At 51.7% G+C, this 23,091-nt stretch overlaps 1 pseudogene; it reads left to right on the top strand.

The window, feature by feature from the left end:
* Positions 1 to 1,372: 1,372 nt before the first annotated feature.
* Positions 1,373 to 22,549, top strand: LOC124966131 (carcinoembryonic antigen-related cell adhesion molecule 21-like; annotated as a pseudogene).
* Positions 22,550 to 23,091: the final 542 nt, after the last annotated feature.

Here is a 23,091-nt window from a genome sequence, read left to right as displayed (position 1 = left end):
TCTAGGTCATGTTGGCCCATGCTGACCAGTTCTAATTGGATTCTTTTTTAAAAATTTTTTTATATATATTTGTAATTGTTGATGGATCTTTATTTTATTCATTTATTTATACAAGGTACTGAGAATCAAACCCAGTGCCTCGCCTGTGCTCTACCCCTGAGCCACAACCCCAGCTCTAATTGGATTCTTAATCATAAATCTTACAGCCTTCATGGTTAAGAGGAATTATCCTTATCTCCCTGAGTTCCAGGATCTGGTCTGTGAAAGAGTCACAGAAGTGTCCCCCTTCAAGGTAAGTTGGGTTCCTCTTATCGACATTATTTCAGGCCTACATTTCTCCAGCAGATAACAGGTAGTTTGCTGAGGAATGTGACATAGCCTGTCCACTTAGGCAGGGCTGCAGGTAAATTGCTTCTTTGAAAAGGAAACATGTGGGGGTTGGCACACTGGGCCCCTTAGCCTTGTGTTCCCACCATTCACACTTGCCTGGCTCCTAACAATGGGTTGAAAGTCTCAATATGACTGAGATGCCAGTAGTCCCCAAACCAGTCTACAGATTTGATGCAATCTTTATCCATGTACCAGTAGGCTTTAAAAAAAGAAAGAAATTGACAAGCTAATTGTAACATTCATCTGGCAATACAGAGGACCTAGGCTACCAAGACAACTCTGAAACAACAAATAATTCAGAAGCCTAAATGACCTCACTTCAAGAGTTGTTATAAAGGTATAGTAATCAAGAGAGTGTGACACCGGTGTAAAAGTAATCAAAAGGATCAATGGAACAGAATAGAGTCCAAAAATAGATCCACGTGTGGCTCAGGCCCCCTCTCCAGTCACCACTAGCAGGTCCCCATTCTAATCCCTAGTCATCTGTGTGACCCCCTTGCTGGAAGCTCATTTACCTCCCCAGAGCAACCGAGAATACTGGAAAGATTGACATATGCAAATGGGTTTTTTCTGTGTCACAGAGAAAATCAACCTCCATTAGGGAACCCGGGGGTTCCCTGTGTGCTGTTCACAGCCCCAAGGCCATGTCACAACAGAGGTCAGTGTCAGGTTAAGTCAGGGATTCTCACAGGGAGCAAGGTCCCCATCAACATTGTTTCTTCAAGTGTGGTCTGGGGTCTGGGGTACTGATACTTCAAGAAGAAAGAGGGATAAGAGACAGAACGGAGAAGGGAGGGGACAGAGAGGCTTCCTAGACAGTCACACCCCCAGCCCATGTGACCCTGGGAAGTGCTCCTGCCCTGGGAGGAGGCTCAGCACCAAGAAGGCAGCAGAGCTGACTGACCTGAGCAGCCTGCTTGGGAACAGGTCTGGAACCCAAATTCTTTTCTACATACGGAAAATGGAGCGGGCAGCAGAGACCATGGAGCCCCCCTCAGCCTCTCCCCACAGAGGACATGTCCCCTGGCAGGGGCTCCTGCTTGCAGGTAAGGGGTAAGGGGACAATTCCCTGGGAGCAGGAGGGAAGATAGGTGCACAGAGACTGGCTGGGGTCTCCTGGGGAAGATAAGATCCTCACAGGGAACGCAGGGCCCCTGTTTGGAGCCTAAGGAGAGAGAACACAAAAGCAGAACAAAAGCCTCAGCAACAGGAAACTCACGGTGACCCGGAACTGATAAAGGGGGAAGAGTAGTTCTATTATTCTTTCCCAATTTAATCATCAATATATTTTGAAAATTGATATTAACAACTGTGTCGGGGCATTAAACATTGTCTATTGCCACCAACCTCAAAAGTTGGAAAATGAACACCTGACCGCTCAGGGTGCGGACTCTGTTTCCTTCATCCACAGGTGTCTGAGCCTGTTGCAGGCCCTGGGCTCCAGCAAGGGTCAGACTAGGCCCCGTCCTCACAGAGCTCTCCTTCTAGTGGGCAGCAAGGACATGGAGAAGGTGAAGCCAGGTACTGACAAGAGGCACGCAGGGCAGAGAGCAGGGAAATGTCAAGGGAAGACCCGGGGTCTGTAAGGAGGTGGTCAGGGCCCAGGACGCCCTGAGTGTGAGCAGGGATCTGAGGGCACTGAGGGGCCAGCCTTGCAGACACCCAGGGAATACCATTCCAGAGGAAAGGACAAGTTCAGGGGTGCTTAAGAAATGGGGGTCATACTGCTGACCTTGACACACACACACACAAACTCACTCCAGGTTCCAAGGTTGAGGGATGAAGACACCTGCTGAGGACTCAGAGCTCCATCTTTCTACCAAATACTGATGGACTTCTCTCTCCTCACGTCTAGCCTCACTTTTAACCTTCTGGAACCTGCCCGCCACTGCGCAACTTGCTATTGAACCCATGCCCTTCAATGCTGCTGAAGGGACCGATGTTCTTCTACTTGTCCACAATGTGTCACAGAACATCAAAGGCTACACCTGGTACAAAGGGGAAAGAGGGGTTGACAGCCATCAAATCGCAATATACCTACCAGCCACTCAGGGAATTATCCCAGGGCCTGCCTACAGTGGTCGAGAGACCATATACCCCAATGGATCCCTGCTGTTCCAGAAGGTCACCCTGAAGGACACAGGCTTCTACACTCTACAAACCATAAGTAGTGATCTTCAGGCTGAAGAAGCATCTGGACAGTTCTGTGTGTACCATGAATAATTCTCTATGGAAGCAACTGGACAGTTCTATGTATACTGTGAGTGATTCTCTGTGACCCCTGGGGGTGAGCTGGGGTTAATTCCACTACACACACACAGGACTGTCAGTCTACTTCTTCTTCTGCGTTATGTCCCCTTGTTGGGGTTTGAGCATTTAGTGCAGGACACGCACAGTGGAGCCAAAGTTCGATAGATTGAATTCCTTTCTCTGAATCCAGCCTGCAGATATTCATTGCAGAGTGGAGAGCCTGCCAGGTAACTCAGAAGGTGGAGTTTAGTCTCAGTCCAGCCTCCCTGGTCTCTCCCCATGGAAAGACTAAGTCAGTGCTAAGTTAATCCCCTGAGGGCCTGCCTGTGGTCCTCACAGAGAAGTTAGTTCTGGGAAGCTTCTGATCCAGACCTCCATCTCTCCCAGGCTCTTGACTCCAGGTCCTGGGGGCCAGTAGCCAGGGTTGGGTCTTGGCCTCCTGGACAGAGCCAACTGGGAGCAACCATCTATTTCTTGCAGAGTCCCAGGATTACTGGAGCTGGTTACCCTCCAGGGTTCAGTCCCAAAAGCCACATCTGAGCAAAAGCAAAGACGAGTCTTCTCAGCCATTAGCAGACTGACCTAGGGGACAGGGAATGCTCTAGAGAGGTCGGCATTTCTAGGGGGATGACAGAGGCCAGAAGATGTTCTGACAGGCCCTCTTCCAGGATCATGCCCAGGAACCTTTCTCATGGAACCCAATAATAATAGATTCCATTTATTTGGGCAGCTTCTCTATGCCAAGCTTTAAGTCAGGTGCTATGAATATTTTAAGGCCAACTCAAAGACAACCTGAAGTCAAATATCATTTATCCTACTTAAGTGAGAGAAAACTTGGGCACAGGACTCAAGTCACTGAATGAGAGTCACATTGACCATGCTGGCAGATCAGAGTCACATGAGGTCTGTGTGCAGCCAAGCCCTGCCCTCCCCTCCAGCCTTGAGTCCTCATTAGGTGACCATGGACCCCAAGACCAGTTCTTGATCCTTTCTTGATCCTTTCTTCATAGGCCTCCACAGCTCCACGGTATAGAGGAAACAACTTTGCCTACTCTTCACCCTGCAATCAGCCAGGGTCCAAATGTCACCAACTTCAATAGCCGCTGGAGATGGGAATGAACCAATGATCCGTAATCCCTTCAGAGATCGGGATGCAGATTCTTGGGAATTCTGATCACTGTACAATTCCATGTTCCTCCAGGGAGCCAAGACCCACGAAGCTTTTGCTATTTGCTAGAGAACTATTCCTTCTAGAATCAGTCAGACCCTTGAGTATTGATAACAATTTCCACATATGGGAAAAAATGTAGCTTCTCCTCAAATTTCTGTCCCATATCTGACGAGCACACATGGCCCATCAGGGCCAGATTTCAGCAGGCCGTGCTCCCCCTTCCCTTGGTTCATTCTTCCGTGTGAAAACATACACCTGTATTTCAGAAAAGATTCACAAGGGCCTCACCTGCCCTCTGCAGTGAGAGAAGGGACGTTAAAGGCCATGGACAGAGAACATGGTTCTGCTCCAAAGTCAGCCAGTGCTGCCTGCCTGCTCACCCCCCTCTCTTTCTAGAACATTCCTTGGACTCTGCTCTATTTTTCATGGGTCACCCACTATTCAAGACCTGGGTAACTGCCCCTGCTCAAGATCCTGTGACTGTGGTACTCACCAGACCTCCAGACCTGTTCTTGGTGTCCTGGGTGCTATTTCTGCTTTAACTCCCGGTCTGCATAATGACCCACCTCTAGGACAGCTTTGAAAAGGCTGAGCAGGGGCATCTGTGCAGTTGGAGGGACTCAGCACCCACGTGTTTCAAGGTCAGTTAGGCAGCCAGTCAGTGAGGACCAGGAGAGGTGGGGGGGGGCTCTGACTTCCTGTCCCGGGTCTGTTGATGACCAAACACTGCAACTAAATTCATATGTCCGAAAGTTTGTGCTTCTCTCGGACCCAGCCCGGGCAGCCCCATATTCTCTGAGCTCTCAGATCCTGCATCTGCCCAGGATACCCACTCCTGCCTGGTTCTTTAGGACTCAGGTTGGTGGGAGATGAGAGAAGCCAGCTCAGGTGGAAAGATGTCTTTGCAGGGATCGAAGGCACCACAGGGCAATCTTCTGACTGTTGTCTGCAGAGCAGTTACCTAAACCCTATATCATGTTACCTGTGTACAGAGATTTTCTTCTTCCTGGTCTCTTAAAATGGCTTTCTTTTCTTTTCTTTGTCTAATTGTTCCAGTGTTATGTTGACTAGAAGTGATGAAAGACAATGAACAGCTTTGTCTGGTTCCTGGTCTTAGCGCCAGAGTGTTTCCCCACTGAGTATTATGTTACCTGAGATTTTCACGTGTGGCCTTTATTGCAAGGAGGTGATTTCCTCTCTTCCTAAGAGTGCCAGTCTTTTGTTCAAACTGTGACTATTTCCCACTAAAGAGTTCCTTCATTGTGACATTCAATCCACAGGCCAGGAAGTCAATGTCCTCTTAGGTGGAGAAATCCTTAGGTTGGAGCTTCTCCAGCTCTTCAGTCATGAGACCTGTCTGGGCCATCTTTGTTCTCTAACAAATGATTTTATAAAAAGTAAATGCCATCATATTTTCTATAAAACTTTCCTGGCCCCAGAGATGGATAGGACTGCCAAACCGGATCTCCTCAAAATACACCCAAAGTACAAATAAAGAACAGGCCCCAATATTTTATAAAGTCCAAAAAGAGTCACACAGGAGTTTATAGGAGAAAAATTCTACCTGACGATGAGGTTCTGGGCACAGGGGGCTGAGAAGAGGTTCCTAGTGCAGATCCTACAGAGATGTTCAGGGGTCCAGACAGGGGTCTCCCTGTTGATCTGGGAGCAGAAGGAGGGGCTGCCCTCTCCTCAGATAATCACCTGAACAAGGATGCTCAACCTCCTCCGAGGGTCAGAGCCATCATCTGGCCGGCCTTACCCAGCTCACTGTGGGCACCAAGAGCTGACTGAGATCTCCAAGCAAAGAGCCTGGCCCAGGCCCCAGTCCCACTCTCAGGGGGTCCTCTGCTGTTTATCCACAGATCCAGTGGCACAGCCTTCCATCCTGGCCAGCAATGTGTGCATCACAGAAGAGGACCCTGAGGTCCTGACCTGCCTCACAGATGACATTGGAATCTCCATCATGTGGACCTTCGATGACCAGAGCCTGTAGCTCATACAGAGGATGCAGCTGTCCCAGGACCATAGCACCCTCAGCATAGACCCCGTCAGACAGGAGGATACCAGGGAGTATTAGTGTGAGGTTCCCAACTCCATCAGTTCCAGCAAGAGTGACCCCCTTAGACTATGGTATGACTCCCTTAGACTCAGATATGAGTGACCTTTATCTCCTCCTATGAGCCAAATCAGAAATAAAAATTTTCTCCTTACAAACATAATAGTTATAATTCTCTTACTTTATAAAGTTATTATGAATAGTTAGTAAAATAAAATGGAAAATCCTATCAAGCCCTGCGCTGAGTCGGGTGTGGTGGCTCACGTCTGTAATCCCAGCAGCTCAGGAGGCTGAGGCAGGAGAACTTTGAGTTCAAAGGGAGCCTCAGCAATTTAGTGAGGTCCCAAGCAACTCGGCAAGACCCTGTCTCTAAATAAAATACATAAAAAAGGGCTTGGGATGTGGCTCAGTGGTTGAGGGCCCCTGGTTCAACCCCTGGCACCAAAAAAAAAGGAGGGGTTGGGGAGTGCTCTTCACTCACTAAGATAGAGAGAGGGACCACAGGTAATCCACAGAGGGTCTGGCCTCCGTCCTCCCCCGGACCCGGGTCTCTCCCTCTGGGATCTCTCTCCCTACAGGGTTCTAGGAACTGTATACCCCTAACCCCCAGTTGACACGAAGCTGCCTCTGTGTTCCCCTGCCCTGGATGGTAGGTTGACACTCTCTTTACTCCCCAGCCTCAGACCCCCAATCACATGGCCAGTGTGGTGACCTCATGCCCTCCCTCCACACCTGTTCCCAGGGAGTACATGGCCACCTCAGCATCTCTGTCCTGAGCATAGGCATAGGTCCTACCCCACAGAGCTAGCTAAAGGAACTCAAGAGAAGGGAGAGGATACAGAACCCCCAGGAGATGAACACCCCAGCATCCTCACCCAGGCGGGAGACTGATAAGTGAGCAGCAGGCCCCTCGGACTGAGCTCTCACTGTGTCTGTCCCTCAGGCCCCCAGAGCACCCAGGACTCTGACCACATGCAAGGGGTGCTCTGGGGAGGCTGTGTGTGGTCACCTGATTGCGGTGCTGGGAGGGGACCATGGAATGTGCTTGGTGGGAGGGGGAGGCTGGGAGAGAGAGTTCTGGTGATGGGGCAGGCCCTGGGCCTGAGGAAGGCACAGAAGCCAGAATGGCAAGTCAGGGAAGCTGCCCTCTCCCCAGAGAGGACCATGGGACAGTGGACTCTGAGAAAATTGGGGCTCCAGGGCCATCCCAGGGCATGTCCCAGAGTTGTTGACCAAGAGGAGGAATCTGTTCAGTTGGGCTTGTGAGCCCCTCTCTTCCTGCCCTGCCCAGACTATTCCTGGGTCCTTCTCCAAGTGCCCCTGGACAGCCCTGGCATGGCTGCATCCTCTGAGGTGTGACTGGAGAAGCTGAGCCTCTGAGGGCTGCACGCCTCCTGGCTGCCCATCAATCAACCACTCCCACCTCCATTTCCTAACTCACAAGTCTGAGAGATTGAGAGATGCATCAGGAATATACCTGATCCCCAGGACTGGAGATAGGGGACGAGGTCCTGCTCTTCCATGTATGACAGGAGGTGCTGACCTTGTGTCCCATGATGACTGCCAAAGTCATCCCTCTGCAGAAGACCCAGACTAGTCAGCCTGGAGCAAGACCTGGGGCCCAGGCCCTGCAGCGTCAGCACATCCTAATGTCTGACTTGGGGAGGCTGCTGCTCTTTTCCGGGAGACCAGGACAGGGTGGGAGCAGCTCCTGCCTGTTCTTCAGGATGCAGGTCCCTGAGGCCTGGTCTTTCTGTTCAGAGATGAAATGGGTCTTTGCCCTTCTCTGATCTGCCAGACTCATGGGGCACTAGGAAGACACAGGGGCATGATCATCTCTCCCTGTAGCCCATCGGCCTAAGCAAGTCTCATGGCCAAGCCCAGGATAAACAGGAGGAAGGGGAACACACTCCCCTTCTAATAGATGGAGTAGTAAGCTCAGTGGCAAAAGCTAGGGATGTGTCATCTAACACAGGGAGGGAATGGGCAGTGAAGAGCACGAGTCCACCTACAGCATGAACCATTGTTACAATAATGAGTCCTGTTCCTTGAATCCTTGCATGTAAATAAATATTTGTTGAATGGCTTTCAAATTCCCACACTCCGATAGCACACTCCTGTGTAGGTGCCAGCCCCCCACACACACGCTCTCCTCAGGGTACCTGCAGGATCTTGGGCAGCACCAGGCAGACATCAGGAGCACACAGAGCCAATGACAGGCACGATGCCCCTGCGCAGTCAGCTCAGCTCAGCTCAGGACCTCCGTGAGGGCTGACATGGGGGTGATTGCTGGGCCTGCCAGGAGGGTGGGGCATCAGGGAGCTGGGATCAGGAGGCCCAGGGAGGAAGGAGCCCTCTTCCCAACAGAGCACATCTGTCTGCAGCAGCTGCACATCAGAGGGTCCCCTGGGCCAGGCAGATGGTGCTCCCAATACCACCCTGCACCAGAGTGAGGAATCTGAAGCCTGTGCCATACATGCACAGCATTGAGGCTGACAGTGACATTCCAGGGGAACCTGCAGTTCCAAACTCTAAAGCCTAAACAGTAAGAAAACACCTCACATTCCCCATTAAATTTCAAGTTCCCAGGGCACAAGCCACCTGTCAACAAGTTCAGTCATTCCTGGGTCCTGCCCACCCCAGTTCCTGGCTCCCCAGCTTTGTTCAGCAACCGCCACCTCCTGGGAACTAAGTGATAAGCAGGACTCAGGGGCCCAAGTGCTGGTCCTACAGCCCAACAGGAAGTAGGACTCTGCCTTCAGCTGGCCACTTACCCTCGTGGGGACAGAGGTATAACGACAGCCACTCTGAAGACCTTGGGTAGGAAGAGGTGGGCACTCACAGAGCTCACAGTGAGATGGGACAAAGTGCTGGCACAGGACCCAGGGCCTCAGAGGTGAGGGTGGCTGTGGCTAGGAGCTCAGGAACGGACTGAGGAGCACAGAGGTGGGACGCTCTTGAACCTTTGCAGGGACAGGGCCGGTTCCCAGAGGAGCTCTGACCACTGTCAGTCACAGCACTCAGAGGCTGGCGCCTCCTGGTCGCCCATCAACCCACCTCTCCCACCTCCATCTCCTAACTCACCTGTCTTCCTCCACTGATGACTCCAGGGAAGGTTCCAGATCCTCCTCTGGCAGCAAGGGGTGTGGGAATTGACAACCAGCAACGGCTCCTGCTGAGGTGGGGCGGGCAGGACCATACACACCAACTTCCTGGTCCTGACTCAGGGGTGACAGAGAAGCCCACAGACCTCCTGCTCCCTCAGGCCCTGATGGGCATCTGTGCCTGGTGGCAGTCACGTCCCTCCTGATTCTTCCAAGTGAGGATACCTGGGAGGACCGTCTCCCATTGTGCAAGGTCCTGTCTGGAAAGTTCCACAGCGGCCCTGCTGACAAGCATGTACACAAATCCTAAGTGACACAGCCTTTAGGGACACAGGCTCACAGTCATTTTGCCCAGTGGCCACTCGGGCAGGGGTTTCAGGACGCTGAGTGTCCAGCCACTAAGTTTGGGACCTTCCCCCTGCCCACTGACCTGGGCCCTGGCATTGGTTTCAGGTCACCGGTCAGAGTCCCCACGCCTCCTACGTAAGGTTCTTCCCTGGGGTCCCTGGTGCCTGTCCCAGGGGCTTCCTCCAGGGCAAATCTGCAGCCCCACCCAGCACTGGAATTGAGGCAGGAAAAGCAGCTGCACTGGTCTGAGGCCTGCGAGGCTCCCAGGAGCTCAGGGAAGAGCGCACGCGCCCTCTAGTGGACGCTTCCTGCCAGTCGCGCAGAGGGGCCCAGAGAGGGCAGGTGAGGGCTGCCTTTGGCAAAGGGCACCTGCAGAGGATGGAACTGAAGATGCGAGCGGAGGGGGCTAAGGGGGGGAGTGGTGGCGAGGGTGGGAGGAGCAGGGTGAGGGGGGCTCAGGGGAGGTCGGGAAGTTCGCAGGGCAGGCTCCCCTCTGCTCGCCACTGTCGTCCTTGTGGGCTGTGCTGTGGGGTGTTTAGCACCATCTGGGGTTCTACCTACTAAGTCCAATAGGACTCCCACCCCCAGCTGTGACAATCGAAAGTGTCTCCAAACGCTGCCAGATGTCCCCTTGGTGGCAAAATGGCCCCTGGCTGAGACTCACTGGTCTACACAGACCTCTGAAACAACTTGACAGATGAAACCCTCCCCCTCTTGTTGGAAGAATGGAGTGAGTGTAAGAGGGACAGACACTGACTGGTGCTGGTCACCATCAATCACTTGACGTCCCTGGAGAAGATGCTTCCAGGTGACGGGCACACAGCTGTCAAACCTCCACAGTACTGTGGGCTTCCCAAGGGTCTGTAGCCACACATCAGTGACACCTGCTGGGTTCCATGACATCGAGGATGCAGGGAGCTCTGTGGACTCTGGGAAGAGGAAGCCGGTGACCCGAGCCCTCACCCAGCACCCTGGACAGTCCCTGGGCCCTCTCACCACCTCAGGAGGCCTCTGAGCACAGAAGGCCAAGTTGGTTCTATGCCAGGAAGAAATGTCTTAGGAAGAGGAAAGGACGGCACAGGGATTCCTCTTCACGTCAGAACTGCAGCCTGTGGATCATTCATTGAGTGGACTCGACCCAAAACAGACCAGGCGGCTGGACAGAGCTGGGGTCTCACCCCAGCCCCGTGGGCCTGCAGCCCTCTGCTGCCCCAACCCTGGGCCCGCTCGGAGCCACAGAAGCCTGGCTGCTCTTTCCTCAGGGGAAAGGGGAGAGGGGAGATTGTAGGGTCCTCACGTTCACCCATCTCCTCTCAGGCTCGAGCGAGTCTGCTGCCCACTCTTGGACTGGGTGTCCTTATTCCTGACCTCCATTGCTGTCCCTCACCCATCCCAATATGGTCTTAGACCCAAGAGGCACCTTCTGCAGGTGATCTGGAGGGGCGCATTTCTCAAGGACAGCTTCCTTCACACTACCTTGAACAGACCTCCACCTGGGGTCCCAACACTGTAACCAGCAACATTTGGATACTTTTCACAGAGACCGAAGGGGAGTTCTCAAGACCTTTTCCATTCTTTGGGGAAAATATGACCCTCACACTGCACACAGGGATGACCAGTAGAAATGGACAAGGGGAATCTGCATTGCTGTGCATAGAGAAGGTGTTCCACGTGAATGTATAAAAGCTTAAATGCACATGAGAGTTCACTCAAATTCACATTGTGTGGACAGCTCTTCCCATTTCCTTAAGCTACAGATTGCAAAACATGGTATTAACAATGAGTCTAGAAGAGTAAGACATGCATCACACTTACTGATACTCTTCCCTTGAAGGGGCATTCTAGTGCATTCTTGATTTTAATTATTTATTTATTTTGGTACCGAGGATTGAACCCAGGGCACTCAATCACCTGGCCACATCCACAGTTTTTTTTTTTAAATATTTTATTTAGAGACAGGCTCTTATTGACTTGCTTAGGGCCTCACTAAGTTGCTGAGGCTGACTTTGAACTCATAATCCTCCTGCCTCAGCCTCCTGAGCTGCTGGGATTACAGGCATGTGCCACCACACCTGGCTCCAGGGCACTCTGTTCACTTTTAAGCAAAGGAGGCCCTTCCTTCCACACTATCCAGAGCATCATGGCCTGGTGCAAATTACTATGCACGTCCGCTTTCAATCTGTTACATGATTATAAGTACTCCTGACCCCCAATGCCACCTGCTGCAGCTGTGACAGAAGCTGAAGAGTATGTCTCTCTGGTCCTCGGGAGAGTGGGGGCTGCTCCCCAGGGCTCTCCCTAGCTCGGGATGTCCCAGTTCACAGGGTTCCAGATTCACAGATGATAAATAAGAAAATAAACATATACTAAGGCTAGTGGAGATGTAGCTACAACAAAAAAATACAGGGAAGCAAACAACTCCAACAGCAAAATTATGTTCCAAAACCTCACAGTGCCTATCAGCATGGAACTCCACTGCTCCTGATTGTATGTGCAAATGATTCACGATTCTCAACTCCTTCATGAGAGACAACGCTTTCATATAGCTCCTCAGGAAATAAAGTGAAGATATTGTATGTACTTCATTTTTTAAAAAAATTCTACATACTGTCAAATTTCCTGGGAATGGAAAGTCCATAATTAGGACTGTTAAAGTCAGGACTGGTGGTGGGCTGGTATTCCCAGCTACTCAGGAGGCTGACTCAGAAGGATCACTTAAGCCCAGGATTTGAGACCAGTCTGGGAAACATAGCAAGACCTTATCTCTTATATGTGATGCTGAGAATTGAACCCCAGTGCCTCACACATGCCAGGCAAGCACTCTACCACTGAGCCACAAACCCAGCCCCAATTTTCTAAAGTCTTTAGGGAAGAAGTTTATCAACCTCACCAGATAATCTTCAATTCTTATGACCCCTAGCAGGAAGATCTAAGGATATACAAACTGATCAATCAAGTACAGACGCAGTTCCTGGCTGGTGATCTCTCCCTTAAGTCTCAGAAGACATGTCCCCAGACCGCCCTTTGAAACCTCAGAGACAAGTGAGTCCTCCTGAGGCAGCTCATGCCCTGAGCACACAGTTCTCTCAATGCTGGATCAGGAGTTCCCAAAACAACTGTCATTCTCTGCATATACCCACCCTCCATGGATGGAGTAGGATGGCCTGGGGACTTGCAGTAAACTGGATGTGGGACATCCACCCTGCGACCTGGAAGTCAGATCATTTGGATCCTGGTCAGGATCCTTGCAGCAGCAAAGGACACTGGCTGCAGGCCTCCTTATGACCTCTAGGGGGCGACATATGAAAACACAGTCAAGACTCAGGAAATTGATCCCCAGACATGAAGTTGGTTTTGGTTCAGGAGGTAGAGATGGAGCCTGATTTCCAATCTGCCCCCACAGACCCTGCTGAGACCTCCCATATGCCTGCTCTGCCACGAGACTCCCTCCTGGACCTCTGAGGACCCTGTTCTGATAGGAGTTCCTGTCTATTTGCCAGGAGTCTCTCTCCTGAATCACCCATGGGAAAAGGCACAGTGATCACAAAAAAGTCAGCCAGACAGAGGACAGAGGTCACCCAGGGAGGACATGGGAAACAGAGCCACAGCACAGCTAAAACACAGAGAGGGAGGGGCTCCCTGAAACCTTCTCACAAGGACAACAGGGCCCATGGCTACTAAACACCCCCATCCCCCACCTCCTTTCCTTCTCAGGACATGCAAGTCACCTTCCCCACCTGCACACCCAAGACCTGAATGAAGCTCCTTCTGAGACAACCATTCCTGTCCTCAGATCAGAGACCAGGCTGGTGATGCCAGAGACAGAGGATGCCTCTCACCATCCATCACTCAGCAGCCCCCTTTCCAGCCCCACCGCCATCTCCATCTCTGTCACCTTCCTGCAGGGAGTAGTTACTCCCACCTTCACAGAACATTTGAGAACATGGGGAAGACTGAGTGTGAGGCAGTTTTCTACATCACAAAGGGAATACATCCCTGGTTTGGGGACCTCAAGAGCTCCTTGCACGGTGCTGGCAGCCCCAAAGCCAGGACACAGCAGAGTTCAGTGCTGTTTCTCAGGAGAAAGGATCTTAATCATCCTTGCTTCTCAAAGTGTGCTGTAGAGGACTGAAGTGTAACACAGGAAGAGGGGAAGAACGGACAGGAGGCAGGACTGAGGGGGACAGAGAGGCTTCCTAGTCAGAGTCCCCACCTCCAGTCCATGTGACCCTGGAATGTGGTCCTGCCCCTGGAGGAGGCTTGGCACTGAGGAAGGAAGGACAGCAGAGCTGATCAGGTCTCTTCTCCACACAGGGAGGACAGAGCAGGCAGCAAAGACCAGGGAGCCCCCATCAGCCTCTCCCCACAGAGGACACAACCTCTGGGAGGGACTCCTGCTTGCAGGGGAGGGGATCATTCTCTGGGAGTGGACAGGAAAATGGGAGCACAGAGTCTGGTTGAGGTCTCCCGGGAAGAATAAGACCTTCCCAAGGGACGGAGGGCTTCTGCTTTAGCCTGAGGGAGAGGAGACAAAAGCAGGGCAGAAGCCTCAGCAATTGGAAATTCTCAGTGACCCGGAACAGATAAAGGGGGAAGAGAAGTTCTATTCTCTTTTCCACCATAATCATCACTGGTCATTACATTTTGAAAATTCATGTTAAAAATTGTGTCAGGGTAGATCTCCAAATACAAACACAATTGGGGCAGGAAATAATTTCTGTAGCCACCAACCTCAGAAATTGGCAAATAAACACCTGGTTGCTCAGGGCGGGGACGCTGCTTCCTTCATCCACAGGTGTCTGAGTCTGTTGCAGGCCCTGGGCTACAGCAAGGACCAGAGTAGGCCCTGTCCTCACAGAGCTCTCCTTCTACTAGGCAGGAAGACAGGCCAGCAAGGACATCAAGGAGGTGAAGTCAGGTGCTGACAAGAGGCACACAGGGCAGAGAGCAGGAAAATGTCAGAAGGGAAGACCAGGGTCTGTAAGGAGGTGGTCAGGGGAGGAGCGTACCCAAGGATCTGAGGGCACTGAGGAGTGAGGTTATGGGCACCAGGGAAATGTGTTCTTAACAGATTAACACATAAGTTCATTGGTGCTGAAAGAATGGACATGATGCTGCTGACCTTGATCCAGGGACACACACACACCCCAAGGCTGAGGTGAAGATGTCTGCTGAGGCCCCATCTCCCACCCAATACAGAAGTCCCAGCATTGATGGATTGCTCTCTCCTCCCTCCTAGTCTCACTTTTCTGGAACTGGCTCACCAATGCCCAACTCTTTTGAACCAGGCCCTTTAATGCTGTGGAGGCAAAAATGTTCTACTTGCCCACAATGGGTCAGAGAATCTCCTAAGCTATCACTGGTACAAAGGGGAAGAAGCAGACCAGAGCCACCAAATTGCGTCATACTTAGTAGTCATTCAAATAATTAACCCAGAGCTATTACATACAGAGGTCAAGAGACAATGTATCCCCGTGCACCCTTGAGATTCCTGAATGTGACCCAGGAGGACACAGGATTCTATACTCTACAGACATAAAGGGCAATTTTGAGAATGAAGAAGCAACTGGGCTGTTCCACATATACTGTGAGTGATCCTGCAGGTCCTCTGGGTGCTAGAGGGGTTAATTCCCCTGCACCACAGGACCCTGAGACTGGACTCTGCCTTCCTCCCCCTCTGCATTACATCCCCACAGTGGGTTTGAGCATTTAGTTCAGGACACACGCAGTGCAGACAGAATTCAATCCATGAGGATCCTTCACCTGAATCCACCAGCAGAGAGAAGGACCATCTGATGGACGACTCAGCCCAGGCAGAGCTGTCTCAGCCCAGCCCCCTCCTCATGAATCTGGCCCTGAGAAAGACCCTGTAAGACAGGTCAGGGCCTGACCTGAGGGGCCCTGGGAAACTCACAGATTGCTCAGCTCAGGGAAGTCTCTGCCTCACGTCCCTGTCCCAGGCTCCTGACTCAGGTCATCCTGGGGAGATGTGGCCAGGGATGGCTTTGGATTTATGCTCAAGGCTCACAAAGAAGAGCAATTTTCAGACTTTCCAGACCTCAGAACGCCTGGAACTGGTCAGCAGCAGGGCTCAGCCCCAAGAATCACACTGGGATCAGGGCAAGGACTAGTCTCTCACCTGAGACAGCATGAAAAGCACAGATACAAAGGTTCTCAAGGTCATTAGCCAACTTCTTTGGGGACTTAGGAGAGTGCACAGGACAGTCAGTGTCTCCAGCAGGAGGAACAAAAGAGAACATACTCCTGACAGTGCCCGGCCAGCAGGGATTGAGCCCGGGGAGTCCTCTCTTAGGGGCCACCTACAATGAATGTTCTTCATCTGGGCAGCTCCTCTAGACCAAGCTTTAGGTCAGGCAATTGTGATTAGTTTAAATTAATTCACCAAGAACACCAAGAGTAAATTAATTCATGCAAGCCAAATATTATTTATCATTTATGCTATTTTATTAAAGGGAAAGTGAGGGCTAGGGATGTGGCTCAGTGGTAGAGAGTTTGCCTCACATACATTAGGCCCCAGGTTCAATCCCCAGCACTGTAAAAATGCAGAACAACAAAAAAGGGAACCTGAGGCACAAGGGAATACAGTTACTGAGTTGGCGTGATTGGCTGTGTTTGCAGCAAGAGCCCCATCCTCTCCTCCCCTTTAAAGGTGTCTGTGGACCCCAAGACCAGTCATGGGTTCAGCTACTTTCTTATGCATTGGTGGCTGGAAGGGAGAGCAAATGGGGAGTGAGAGCAAATGGGGAGCTAACTGGGTTTCCTCTGGAACCAGCGTGCCCGCCTCAACTCACTTAATGCCCAGGATGTCCAGGCCTCCCCCTCCCACGACTGCCCCACAACCTCCCTCGCTGGACTTGAAGTCACGGGTTTCCTGGTGTGTTGGGTGTCACTCCCTCTGGAGATAAGGGACAGGACTTTTCTTTCTCACTCCCACCAGACCCAGCAACCAGCACAGGGCCCCATGTGTAGCCAGCTCTCAATGGTTTTGTGAGGAGGGAGGGAGGGAGGGGTCGTGAGTGAATGACCTAGAACCTCTTCAGATCTGGAACCTGCATGTGCAGTCCCAGGAGGTTCTGCCACCTGCTCCCTGTCCCTTCTGGAGGCTGAGGCTCATGCTCCATCCCCCTGACCTCCTCTCCTGAGGCCACCCAGGAGCTACATCACGGGATGTCCCTGGGGCTCAGGCAGCCAGGGGGCTCTTGGGCCTGGGGCTTTATTCATTGTACCCCCACTGCTCGCTGCCATGGTGATTCTGGCTGTCTTGCTCCTGCCTGTCCACCCTCTTCCTCCTTCTCATTCAGGCAGGACTGGCCCTGCCCTGCGTAGCGTGCCACACCCTTACCTTCCTGCACTAATGGCCATCTGTCCTGTCCACTTCCTGCTAACACCTGGGTCCAGGCCCCCTTCTGGGCAATAGAAAAGGGCACAGAAATCAGTCAAGCAGGTACCCCTGCCAGGCTGCATCACTAACCAAAGCACCCCACTATGAAGGAGCCTCCACTGTGTCCCAACCAAGGCTCTTTCCTACCATGACAATGACATGTGAAATAGGCCAGGAGACAGGCCTGAGCATCCCCTCCATCTGTCCTTTACACTGACTCAATGAGGGGGCAGAGGCAGGACAGGGCTGCAAGCCCCGCAGCCCCAGGCTCCTTACACCCAGATGACTGGTGACTCCATCCTGGTCCCTAAGTGGGGCTCAAACTCTTCCAGTGACTCCCAGGACGTTCCCTAAGAGGCAGCTGGCCTGACCGGTGCTGTTTCAGGGGCTAACTGTCCATTCCACACGCACCTGTGTCCTCATGAGGACACCATCACCACAAGGTGTGTCCCCACGTGGTGCGATGCTCCAGCCAAGGTCATTTCCATTAGGCTCTGCCCGATTTGGAACAATTTAATAATCTCATTGTGACTCCTGGGGTCAAAAGAAAAGGAAGAAGGCATTTCACAGGCCTGTGTCAGGTTCTTCCCCACTTGGCCTGAGTCTCCATAACTACTGGGGACACAGACTTCTTCTAATTTATTGACATGACAAGTAACGTTAAATTTGGTATTGGTCCACATTTTATGTAATAAAGATGCCTCAGATGTCCCTTCTGACCACTTCTGTCCTCCACCAGGACCCACAGGTTCTCTCTCTATTCACTGATTTCATATTGACATTAGCATCTACCTTTGATCATTTGGCCTGGCAGGACTTCAGAGCTCATTCTAAGACTTTAGAAATATTCCTTTCAGGAACGGGTCTTAGATCATAGGCATTAATAATGACGTTGCTGTACAGAAAGAATGTAACACCTCACATTTCTACTCCAGGTCTGCCAAACACACAGGCCCATAAGAACCGGATTTTCAGCAAGGTTCTGCTCCCCTTGTTCCACCTATCAATTCTACATTTGAAATATTCACGTGGTCTTCACCCTACCCTCTGTGATGGAAGAAGGGACATTACAAGCCAAGAACAAGAATGTAGTTCTGCTCCAAAGTTTGTCTGTCCTCTTCACTCTTTTCTAAACCATTCCTTGGACTCATGTTTTGCCTTTCAGATGTCACTGGCTTATGATTCAAACACCTGAGTAGAACTGTCCCATCTTGTAGCCCCAACCTGACCACCAAATTGAATGCTGAGTGTGTGATTTCTGTTCACACACCTGATCCTCAGATCAGGCTATGGGGTTTTCTTGGGGTCTGGGCAATATGGGGTATCCCATTATGACCCACCTCTAGGATGGCCTTGAGAACCAAAGGCTCAGAGGAAACACACCCGGGCCGAACACTGGAGTCTGTCTGTGCAGCTGGAGGACTCAGCACACATGTCCCAAAACAAACCAGGGCCTGTGAGGACCAGGAGAGGCATCAGGGTTTCTAACTCCCAGTCCTGGGGCTGCAACTAAATTCACATGTGAGAAAGTCTGTGCTTCTCCCAAACAGAGCCCAGGTGGCCCCACGTTCTCTGAGTCCCCAGATCCTCATGCATCTGCCCAAGATACCCACTCCTGCCTGGTTCCTTAAGCACTCAGGTTGGTGGGAGGTGAGAGAGGGCAGTTCAGGTGGATGCCTTTGCAGGGATCAAAGGTACCACACAGGGCAATCTCTCTGATGTCTGCAGAGAAGAGTTACCCAAACCCTACTCACAAATAATAGCTCCCACCCCACAGAGGGTGAGGACTCTGTGGCAAACATGTGTGAACCTGAGACTCAGGATACAACTTATCTGTGGTGGATAAATGGTCAGAACATCCTAGATGGTGATAGGCTGGAGCCATCCAATGGTAACTGGACTCTCACTTTATTCTGAATCATAAGGAATGACACAGGACCCTATGAGCATAGGAACTGGAACCCAGTGAGTGCCAACCAGAGAAATCCAGTCACCCTGAATGTGTCCTGTGAGTAACTTCCACTCCTTCATGGCCCTGGATGCCAGTCCAACAAGCCAGACCACTTGGACCTCTCTGGTCCAAGTACATTGACCCTAACTCCTACACACCCAGGCTGGCCCTGACCTCCTGCCCCAAGTACATCCAGACCCAGCCTTGAGCCAAGGAAGAAGGGGCTGCTCCCATCTGTAGAGGCTTGGGTCAGTCACCTGTGAAGGAGAAACAGGGGAACATCTCAGACTCAGACTCAGTGTACAGGGGGTTTGGGAGGGAGATGTAAAACATGACATGGTACAGAAGGAGACTATGGCCTTATCAGATCAGAAGCTTCCCCTTCCTTCTGATGACATCTCATGGGGCTTTGCTCTTAGTGTTTTCTCCAGATACCCCAGATGACCCCATTTCTGCATGAGACTTATATTTCCTCAGCCTATGCTGACATGTGGCTTCTAACCTACCCACAGTGCTCTTGGCTTATCAGATTCACACAAGAGTTCTTTATATCCAACATCACTACAAATCATGGCAGAATCTATCCCTGCCTGGTCCATAACTCTGCCCTGGCCTCACTGGGATCATAATCAAGACTCTCCATGTGTGGTAAGTAGACCCTGGAGCACAGCACCAAGCTCTGGGGAAAAGTCTCTGGTTTTATATAAATAGCCTAGAAGAGGTTAATTTCAGTCCATGTCCACAGGCAGATCCCAAACCTCCCCTGCGCCTCCAGCCCCATTCCTGACATTTCTCCTCCCCTTGCTTCTCTGATTTCTCATGGCTGACCTGAGGTCCAGCCTAGAGTTTGGGTAGTGGGTTCTTGCAGTCCCAGAAAACCCTAGGGATTGAGAGGGGTACACAGTGGATGGAGGAAGGGTCCTCAAGGTCAAGTAGCTTCTTTCTATCACCAACTCATCTCTGACTTTTTTTTTTTTTTCTTTTTGGTACTGGGGATTGAACTCAGAGGCACTTATCCACTGAGCCACATCCCCAGCCCTTTTTTATATTTTATTGAAAGACAGGGTCTTGCTGAGTTGCTTAGTGCCTTGCTAAATTGCTGAGGCTGGCTTTGACCTCACAATCCTCCTGCCTCAGCCTCCCAAGCCACTGGATTATAGGACTGCGCCACCACGCCCGGCCTCTTTCTGTCTCTTCTTTGTTTCCTTTTACCTCCTCTGTTAGCTACAAGAACACATAAGCCTTTGACAAACAATTATTTTTATCCTAATAAGATGAGGAAACTTCCTTCAGATAGCACATGGGCACCTCAGAGCTCTGCTTTGGGCTCTTCTCCCAGCTCACCCAAAGACAGGCTTTTCTCTGACTCTATCTGGGGTGGAACAAGTCAGATGAGATGCTACCTAGGAGGGTGGTCCTGAATTCAGCTGTCATGTCACCCATGAAAGCCTGAGCCTCTCCAGAGTCAGGGGTACAGAAATGGGAAAAGTCAACCTTGTAGCAGACACCTCTGAGTCAGCTGCATGAGGCTGTGGAGGCCTGTACATGTGGCCCACTATGGAGAGCAGTGAGTGACTTACACCTGGAGAGACAAGGGCTTCACCCATGGAGTACCGGTTGGGGAAGGAAGGACAGTGGCAAAAGTGTATATTTGCAAGAAGGTAGGAGGTCAGGGCTTCTGTCAGTGCTGTGATCACCTCTCTAGAGATTTCATTCACTGAGGTGGTTCCTTCCTGGACCAGCATGTCCATTCCATCTTTCATTGAGAAATTATTTACATTTGAACCAAAACAGATCTTAAGCCATGAGGGTTAGGGTTAGGCTGGGCCGTCCTCAGTTCCTAGTGAACAAGAAGTCCATACCTGCCCCACTCCATGCAAGTCCTCCCTGGAGCCAGAGGTGGACAGGCCTGATACTCCCTCCTTCCCCAACGTACATGGCAGCACATTCCAGAAATGGCCAATACACTTTTATAGAATCACTGCTGTGCTGTGAATGTGCCCCCAAAAGAGCACGTGCTGGGACCTGAACTCCCAGTGCAACAGGAATCTGAGGTGTGGCCTCAAGGAAGGAGACAGGTCCCTGTGAAAGGAGCAGTGCTGCTGCTCCAGAAGCAGCAATGCTGCTGACCAAGTGCTGCTGACCTGGTTTCCTGATAAAGGGTGAGTGTGGCCGCCTCCCTACCTCCCTCTCCAGTGTGCTCTCTCACTATGGGTTTTCTTTCCCCTGTTACGATGAAGCAAGGAGCCCTCATCACATGCTGCTCCTTGATCTTGCACTTCTCAGGCTCCAGAACTGTGAGCAAGAGACCTCTCTTCTTTATAAGCCACCCAGGCTCAGGTACTCTGTTAGCGCAGCAGAAGATGGACCAAGACCAGCACAGAAATTCTGGAGGAAAAGACACAAGAGCCCATGGGGAAACCCAGCTGATAATGAGGTTGCTGCACCTGGGGACTGAGAGGAGGTGTCCCATCTGGATCTCAGAGAGAGATCAAGGGAGGTGTCTTGGAGTCAGAGAGAGGTTCAGTAATTTCCTTGTTAAGATGAGGAACCTGAGGTCAGGAGGTCGGCTGTGTAGTCCAAGGTCCACGTATTGTGGTACATTTTGTAGTTTCCCCAGAACAGACTTGAACCATACCAGAACCAAGATCATGACAAGGTCATCTTATTTCTGAGTCCTCAACCATTGTCCATGGCCTCAACCATCTAGCTCATCCTCTGGACAGCTTACACATCACTGTCGCCCCTGAGACCTGCAGGCACCTCTAAGGAAAGAGAGGGGCCCAGGCCTCAGGCCCGATCTCAGTCAATTCCTTGCTGTTTTTCCACAGAGCTTGTGACCCAGCCCACCATCCAGGCCACCAACACAGCACCAGACTCTGTGGTCATGACCTGCCTCTCAGATGACTCTGGAATCTCCATCATGTGGATCTTCAATAGCTGGACTCTGCAGTTCAGAGAGAGGATGCAGCTGTCCCAGGACCACAGCACCCTCAGCATAGACCCCGTCAGACAGGAGGATGCTGGGGAGTATCAGTGTGAGGTCTCCAACGCCGCCAGTTCCAGCAGGAGTGACCCCTTCAGACTGGCTGTGATCTGTGAGTGGCCCCCTGGTCCCTCCCACCCATTTCCTCATGTATTTCACTGTCAAGGGCCACAATATGGCTCAAGCCATGAGGAAGGGGTAGATGCTAGAGCTAGTAGAGAACGTGGCTACCCACCCAGAAACTAGGTGCCTTTGATGTTCCCTTGGTTCTGATCTGTACCAGAGGCTGGGCCTTGGGCTAGACAGTCTGCGAGGGTCTACCCTCTAACACTGTCCTGTGATAGAAGGAAGAAAAGAGGAAGAGGCTTAGGAGGAACATGAGCAAGATGTGGCCCAGCTGCTGTGAATGTCAAGCTTAGAGCACATCCAGGGTTTCAAACCCAAACATGAAGAAATCACCAGAAGCAGAGTCAGGAGGACCTGGTGATGGCGACATGACAAACTGCACTCGGACCTCGGGGCCATTTGGTTCCACCATATGTGGGCCCCCTGCAGGGCCTGGCATGGTTCCCCTGAGACCTGGACCTCCATCCCCTTTCTCTTCTCCTCTCAGCGGAAGAGAAGACCCCATGCATTCCTGTGGGGACCATCGCCAGCATCGGGACCGGGGTCCTGGTTGGGGTAGGTCTGGTGGCTGCCCTGGGGTGTTTCCTGCTCCACACAAGAACTGGAAGGTACCAAGGCTTCTCCCCACCTGATCTCACCCCAGGCTGACCCCAGGCCTGAAGGAAGGAGACCCGTCCTCAGATTCTGGGCCTCAGACTTCCCATTGACCCTCACCTCTCATTCCTCTGGCTCCTCCCTCAGGAGCTGCTGGCCCTGGGCTGATGCCTCAAGGGCTTCCTCCTCTGTACCCAGGTCACTAGGGACCTGTCCCCACAGCACTGTCCTTTCTTCACACAGTAAACCTGTAGCACTTCCTGTGACAGCTAGTGCTCAAAAATGGCATCTCCTGCAGTTTATTTCACCCATCCTAAGTGAGGGGTGACACTCTGTATCTGAGGGGTGGTCCTGTCTCAGGTCACTCAGGAGGGACCTGGAGAGGCTGGTGGGGTCAGTTTCCCACAGCTGCTGGGTTACCCACAGCCCCTGAAATATGAGGTGGAAGTCCTGAAACCCAGCCAGTATAGTATGTCCTGGAAAGTCCTTTGCCTCCTGGTCGGGTGGCTGGAGAGAGGACAAGGCCACTGTCACGTTTCAGCACCTCCTGCCTGCGAAGAGGCTCTGGCCACAGTAGGGACACTGAGGTCAGGGAGAGTCAAGATGCATGTGGCTCCCTCGTGTGGTGACACTGCTTTTCACTGAAAACTACACGTGAGTACCTTGACTATGGTGTCACTTGCTGCAGTAATGTCCACATCACCTCTAGC

The sequence above is a fragment of the Sciurus carolinensis genome, chromosome 16, assembly GCF_902686445.1.
Source record: "Sciurus carolinensis chromosome 16, mSciCar1.2, whole genome shotgun sequence".
Lineage (NCBI taxonomy): Eukaryota > Metazoa > Chordata > Mammalia > Rodentia > Sciuridae > Sciurus > Sciurus carolinensis.
Note: the sequence above shows the minus strand (reverse complement) of the source record. Positions and strands in the feature narration are given on the sequence as shown.